The sequence below is a fragment of the Arachis ipaensis genome, chromosome B05, assembly GCF_000816755.2.
Source record: "Arachis ipaensis cultivar K30076 chromosome B05, Araip1.1, whole genome shotgun sequence".
Taxonomy (NCBI): Eukaryota; Viridiplantae; Streptophyta; class Magnoliopsida; order Fabales; family Fabaceae; genus Arachis; species Arachis ipaensis.
The window spans coordinates 128,627,314-128,634,200 of NC_029789.2; positions in this window are offsets into that span (position 1 = coordinate 128,627,314).

Below are 6,887 nucleotides of genomic sequence, written 5' to 3' on the forward strand. Positions count from 1 at the left end.
AAATATTTTATCCAAGATTATAAGTACAGAAATATAACATAACAAATCATAGTCCATAAAACAAAATCATAATTCATAAAACAAAATCACCTATTGGGAACGACACACTAACTAAGTAAAATAATTGAAGAATGGAGAGAAGGAAAGACATTTAATAAAGTAGGGTTAGGATTTTCAATAGGTGAAATTACTAAAAATTCTCTATGTTAAAAATAAATTAAGGATATTTAAGTAAATTCAAGAATTCGAAAAATTATCAGAGATGGGGCGGAAATTCCCGCTCAGGTCCCCGGCCCATGCCTGTCTCAAAAAAATTTTACTCCCCATTTCTATTTCCACGAAAAAAATTTTCTGCTTTCGAATTCTTATTTAGAGTAGTTTCTGCGGGAATATTATACTTCTGAAAAATTTGACACTCCTAAATAGATAGTAATGGTACCTAAAATTAAAACCAAAATGCATGAAAAATGATCTTAATTTCATTCTTATCATATACATGGTGTATTATGAAGAATAGAATAGAACAAATAGAGAGACGAGATAAAGAGATTATTTTTGCTTTTTCTGTTTTTGCCAATAGAGAATAAGAGAGTGAACAAGAAAGGATGTTGCTTTTGTGAGGAGCTATTAGTCCCAATTGAAAATTTTGGTAAAGAGACTATTTATTCTAATTCAATGGTTGAGTGACACCTCAGCAATAAATATGTCACATAAGATTCTTCCATTAGGAGATAACAATGAATTTAAAGAAGGGTCTAATTGTCTAATAAAAATTATGGTTAGAACTCAGACAGTGAAATGATAGGGAAGTTAAAATGAGACTTTTTTTTCTTGAAAGAAAGTATATGTCTTATTAATAGAGTTAAAGAACTCAATACATCTAAGTAGGCCAAATTAAGAATATCATGAGGGGCGGTTTGTATCTAAACCTGATTGGGAATAGAGAAAGTCAATGATGCTAATCTATGGGCCACTAAGTTACCTTCCCTTTTTACATGTGAAATACGATGAAAGCTGAAATTTCTCAAAATAGTTTGACAATTAGAAATAGTGAGTCTAAATAATTGTATGGGAGGTGAGTGTGCATTAGGGTCTGCACTACTTGAAGGTTATCCCCCTCTACCACGATGTTGGTGAAGCCACTGTCTAAAGCTAATTTGAGCGCTAGGAAACACGCAGAAGCCTCTGCCTCCTTCGCCGATGCAACTTTTTGGAGGAACCATGTTGCGGCGACCATGATGTTACCGTCATCATTGCGAATCACCGCCGCCGCCCTGGTATCGCCTCCCACCAACTCTGTGCTTGCATTTTCGTCCGTGAAAAAAGAGGCATCGAAATTGATTTTATATATACGCGGTGGAGGTGGTTCCCAGGTAGTGCGGTTGTTCCTTCCAGACCGCGTTGCATAACAGATGCATTGGATCGGAGGTATAATTTTTAAAAATTATTTGATTTCTATTCCACCACAAAGCATGAAGGCACTCCAAAAAAATTTCTCTTTCATTGTTATCAAAACGATGAAGCAGTGAACTAATCTATTCTTCTATTGTTTGATCTGCAGAGTGTGCTGGCCGAAGAGTAAAGGGAGAAAGATACCAAAATCGGCGAGACCATTCACAGTCTCTAAAAATGTGAGTTTTAGTTTCCTCTTCAAGGTAACAGTTGGGACATAGGGTGGAATTACTAATACCTCTTTTTGTAGGTTTTTCTTCGTGGGTAGACCTTGTAAGAGTAATTGCCAAACAAAAGTAAGTGTGTGTCTTGGAGCTTGTATCTTTCATAACATTTTCCATTGGAACTGAGGCCTGAACTGGTGTTTACTAGATTCTGCAACATGTTGCGGCTGTGATCGTATAAGATGGTAAGCATTCTTTACTACATATAGTCCGGTGTTTGTGTTTTTCTATACAAAACTATCTTGTTGCTGATTGATGTCAATGGGTAGACTTAGGATTTGTGTTACTTCGAAGTCATAGAATATGTGTATGATTAGGCTTTCTTTCCAAAACAAGGTATCGTTATCAATAAGATTGTCGATTGTTGCTTCCTGATCAAAATAAGAACACAGACTCTAAATTTTAAAACCGTTCTGGTTAGGAAGCCACGGATCTTCCCAAATACGAGTAGTTGTACCGGATCCTATCCGCCAAAAACCTCCTAAATTTAGTACCCATCTTGAAGACCATATGCTGCGTCATGTAAAACTTGGATGGTATCCAATAGCTGATCTCAGAAAGGTTGTCCGATTATAATATTTTGCCTTGAGAACTCTAGCAGCTAGTGATGCTGGTGTTTGGATAAGCTGTCAACCCTGCTTCGCCAAAACTCCGAAATCCCAGGCCGCCTTCCTCTTTAGCTTTACAGAGTTTTGTCCAGCCGACCTAATGAATTTTTCTTTCTCCCCTGTTGCTGCCCCAGTAGAAGCTACTTATTAAACTCTCAATCTATTGCCAGAGGCTCTTAGGTAGTTGAAAACACCCCATTATGTATGATGGAATTGCTTGAGCCACAGCCTTAATTAGAACTTCTTTTCCGGCCTTTGAAAGACTCTTCTCCTTCCACCCTTTTAGTTTTTTCCAGACACGTTCTTGGATGAAGTCGAAAATCTGCCTCTTGGACCTGCCCACAAAAGTGGGTAGCCCCAGGTACTTTGCATGATGTTTTACTACCTTAATTCCTAACCAATCTTGTATAAGCATTTGTCTGAGAGGTGGCACATTTCGGCTAAACGTAATTTCTGACTTGTCCAAATTGATCTTTTGTCCAGATGCTAATTGGTAGAGTTGGAGAATCTCCTTAGCCTCCTGAATAACCTGATCCGAAGTTCTAAGAAAAAATACTGTCATCTGCAAACAAAAGATGTGATATTTCTGGTGCATGCCTAGAAACTTAGATACCCTAGATTGCTCTCGTTCTCTGTGCTCTTAATAATAACTCTGAGAAAACCTCTGCACATAGTATAAATAAATAGGGGTGAGAGAGGATCACCTTTTTGAATTCTCCTTGTAGGTGTAAAAGGCCTAGATGGTATACCATTAATTAATAAGACTGAGAAGGATACTGTGGTGAGACATCTTCGAATTAATCCTATCCTAGTGTGAGAAAAACCCATAACATGTAACACTTCAAAAAGGAAAGACCACTCAATTTTATCATATGCTTTGGCCATATCTAATTTGAGTCCGACATAACCGTTAGTCCCTATTTTTTTTTCTTCATAAAGTGGAACGTTTCAAATGCTACTAAACCGTTATCCGTTATTAATCTTCCTAGAACGAAAGCACTTTGATATTCACCTACAATTCCTGGAAAAATCAGCTTCATTCTATTAGCGATTACCTTTGTTGCTACATTGAACACCACGTTGCACAATGAAATAGGCCTAAACTCTTTGGGATGCTTCGGTTGCTGTGATTTTGGGATCAGACAAATATAAATTTTGTTTAGATCTAACGGGTCTCCTTCTTCATTCAAAAAATGTAAAACCCAATGCGTGGTTTCATCACCTACTATGTCCCACATTTCTTGATAGAAAAATGCTGGGAAACCATCTGGTCCTGGAACCTTGGTGGGATGCATTTGAAACAGTGCTGTTTTCACCTTTTCTCTTGTGAATGGTGCCTCGAGAATCTAATAATCTGCTTGAGATACTCTATCTCGAACTACTTCCACTACCTTCTGTAGTTCCGAGACTCCTTCTGTCCTAAAGAGGGTTTCAAAAAAATTAACCATTATTTCTTCAATTTTTGCTTCTTCTTCATATAAAATCCTGGTATCATCTGTTATTCTGTCAAAACGATTCCTTTTTGCTCGTTGAGATGCCTTTCGGTGAAAGAACTTTGTATTTCTATCACCGGCCTTCAACCACTTGGCTCTAGAGCGTTGGGACCACCGTATTTCTTTATGAAGTAGTAGTTAATCTAACTTGGCCTGGATATCTCTTATTTGCTGTAAAATATCTTCTGTTTGTGGAAAAGTTGTAAGTTGAGCCAAAATTTGTTAGTTATGTTGTATTTCCGTCGGGAGTTGGTTGATTATGTCGTCCCCACTTCTGAAGTACACTACCACAGTTTGTTATAGTCGTCGCTAGGTGTCCTTGTCTCCCGATCCAAGCTCGCTTAACAACTTCTTTACATTCCTCCTTTTGTAACCAAACCTCTTCAAACTGAAATAAGTATGGCCACTGATGAGCGGATAATTTATACGCTTTTTGACATTGTTTTTAGTATGTTTTTAGTAGGATCTAGTTACTTTTAGGGATGTTTTCATTAGTTTTTATGTTAAATTCACATTTCTGGACTTTACTATGAGTTTGTGTGTTTTTCTGTGATTTCAGGTATTTTCTGGCTGAAATTGAGGGACTTGAGCAAAAATCAGATTTAGAGGTTGAAGAAGGACTGCTGATGCTGTTGGATTCTGACCTCCCTGCACTCAAAATGGATTTTCTAGAGCTACAGACCTCAAAATGGCGCGCTTTCAATTGCGTTGGAAAGTAGACATCCAGGGCTTTCCAGCAATATATAATAGTCCATACTTTGGCCAAGAATAGATGGCGTAAACTGGCGTTCAACTCCAAGAAGGACCTCTACACGTGCAACACTCAAGCTCAGCCCAAACACACACCAAGTGGGCCCCGGAAGTGGATTTATGCATCAATTACTTACTTCTGTAAACCCTAGTAGCTAGTTTATTATAAATAGGACCTTTTACTAGTGTATTAGGTATCTTTGGTCTCAGTTTTAATCGATTGTTCATCTTAGGAGACTATTGATCACGTTTTAGGGGGCTGGCCATCTCGGCCATGCCTGGACCTTTCACTTATGTATTTTTAACGGTAGAGTTTCTACACTCCATAGATTAAGGTGTGGAGCTCTGCTGTTCCTCAAAGATTAATGCAAAGTACTACTGTTTTCTATTCAATTCATCTTATTTTGCTTCTAAGATAATTCATTCGCACTTCAACCTGAATGGGATGAACGTGACAATCATCATCATTCCCTATGAACGCGTGCCTGACAACCACTTCCGTTCTACCTTCGACTGAATGAGTATCTCTTAGATCCCCTAACCAGAATCTTCGTGGCGTAAGCTAGAATGATGGCGGTATTCAAGAGAATCCGGAAGGTCTAAACCTTGTCTGTGGTATTCCGAGTAGGATTCAATGATTGGATGACTGTGACGAGCTCCAAACTCGCGATTGCAGGGCGTTAGTGACAGACGCAAAAGGATAGTAAATCTTATTCCAGCATGATCGAGAACCGACAGATGAATAGCCGTGCCGTGACAGGGTGCGTTGATCATTTTCACTGAGAGGATAAGATGAAGCCATTGACAAAGGTGATGCCTCCAGACGATTAGCCGTGCCGTGACAGGGCATTGGATCATTTTCCCGAGAGATGACCGAAAGTAGCCGTTGACAATGGTGATATATCACATAAAGCCAGCCATGGAAAGAAGTAAGACTGATTGGATGAAGATAGCAGGAAAGCAGAGGTTCAGAGGAACGAAAGCATCTCCATTCGCTTATCTGAAATTCTCACCAATGAATTACATAAGTATTTCTATCCCTATTTTATTAATTAATTTCGAAAACCTCATTATCAATTTATATCTGCCTAAATGAGATTTGCAAGGTGACCATAGCTTGCTTCATACCAACAATCTCCGTGGGATTCGACCCTTACTCACGTAAGGTATTACTTGGACGACCCAGTGCACTTGCTGGTCAGTTACACGGAGTTGTGAACCATGGTACTGGCACCACGTTTTTGGAGCCATTGCCAGGGAAAGAAAGAGCGATAAATTTTACATAATTAAAGTGTAATCACGATTCCGCGTACCAAGTTTTTGGCGCCGTTGCCGGGGATTGTTTGAGTTTGGACAACTGACGGTTCATCTTGTTGCTCAGATTGGGTAACTTTCCTTTCGTTTTCTTTTCAAAAAATTTTCAAAAATATTTCAAAATTTTCTCACCTGTTTTCGAAAAAAAAATTGTTTTCAAAAATATTATTTTTCTTCAGAATTTTTAATAATGAATTCTAGTGTTTCATGAAGCATGTTGAAGCCTATCTGGCTGTAAAGCCATACCCAAACTGCTTTGGGATTGGTCTTCAACTAATCACCTCAATGGAGTCATGCCCAATTCTTCTGGATAAGGCATGTTAGGCTTGTCATGTCTGAATTACACTCATATTTTTATTAAAGCTTGGCTGGCTATTAAGCCATGCCTGACTCTTTGATTGGAGCTTTAAGACTAACATGGCAAGATTCCTGGAATTCATATTAAAAATTTTGGAATCCTTATTTTTATTTTTCACAATAATTTTCGAAGAAAAATTATTAAAAGAAAATACAAAAAAATCATAAAATCATAAAAATAAAAAATATTTTGTGTTTCTTGTTTGAGTCTTGAGTCATGTTATAAGTTTGGTGTCAATTGCATGTGCATCTTGCATTTTTTTTCGAAAATTCTCATGCATTCATAGTGTTCTTCATGATCTTCAAGTTGTTCTTAGTAAGTCTTCTTGTTTGATCTTTGCATTTACATGTTTTGTGTCTTTTCTTGTTTTTCATATGCATTCTTGAATTCTTAGTGTCTAAACATTAAAGAATTCTAAGTTTGGTGTCTTGCATGTTTTCTTTGCATTAAAAAAATTTTCAAAAATATGTTCTTGATGTTCATCTTGACATTCAAAGTGTTCTTGATGTTCATCTTGACATTCATAGCATTCTTGCATGCATCACATGTTTTGATCTAAAAATTTCATGCATTGCATCTTTTTAGTGTTTTTCTCTCTCATCATAAAAAATTCAAAAATAAAAAAAAATATCTTTCCCTTTTTCTCTCATCAAATTCGAAAATTTGGATTGACTTTTTCAAAAATTTT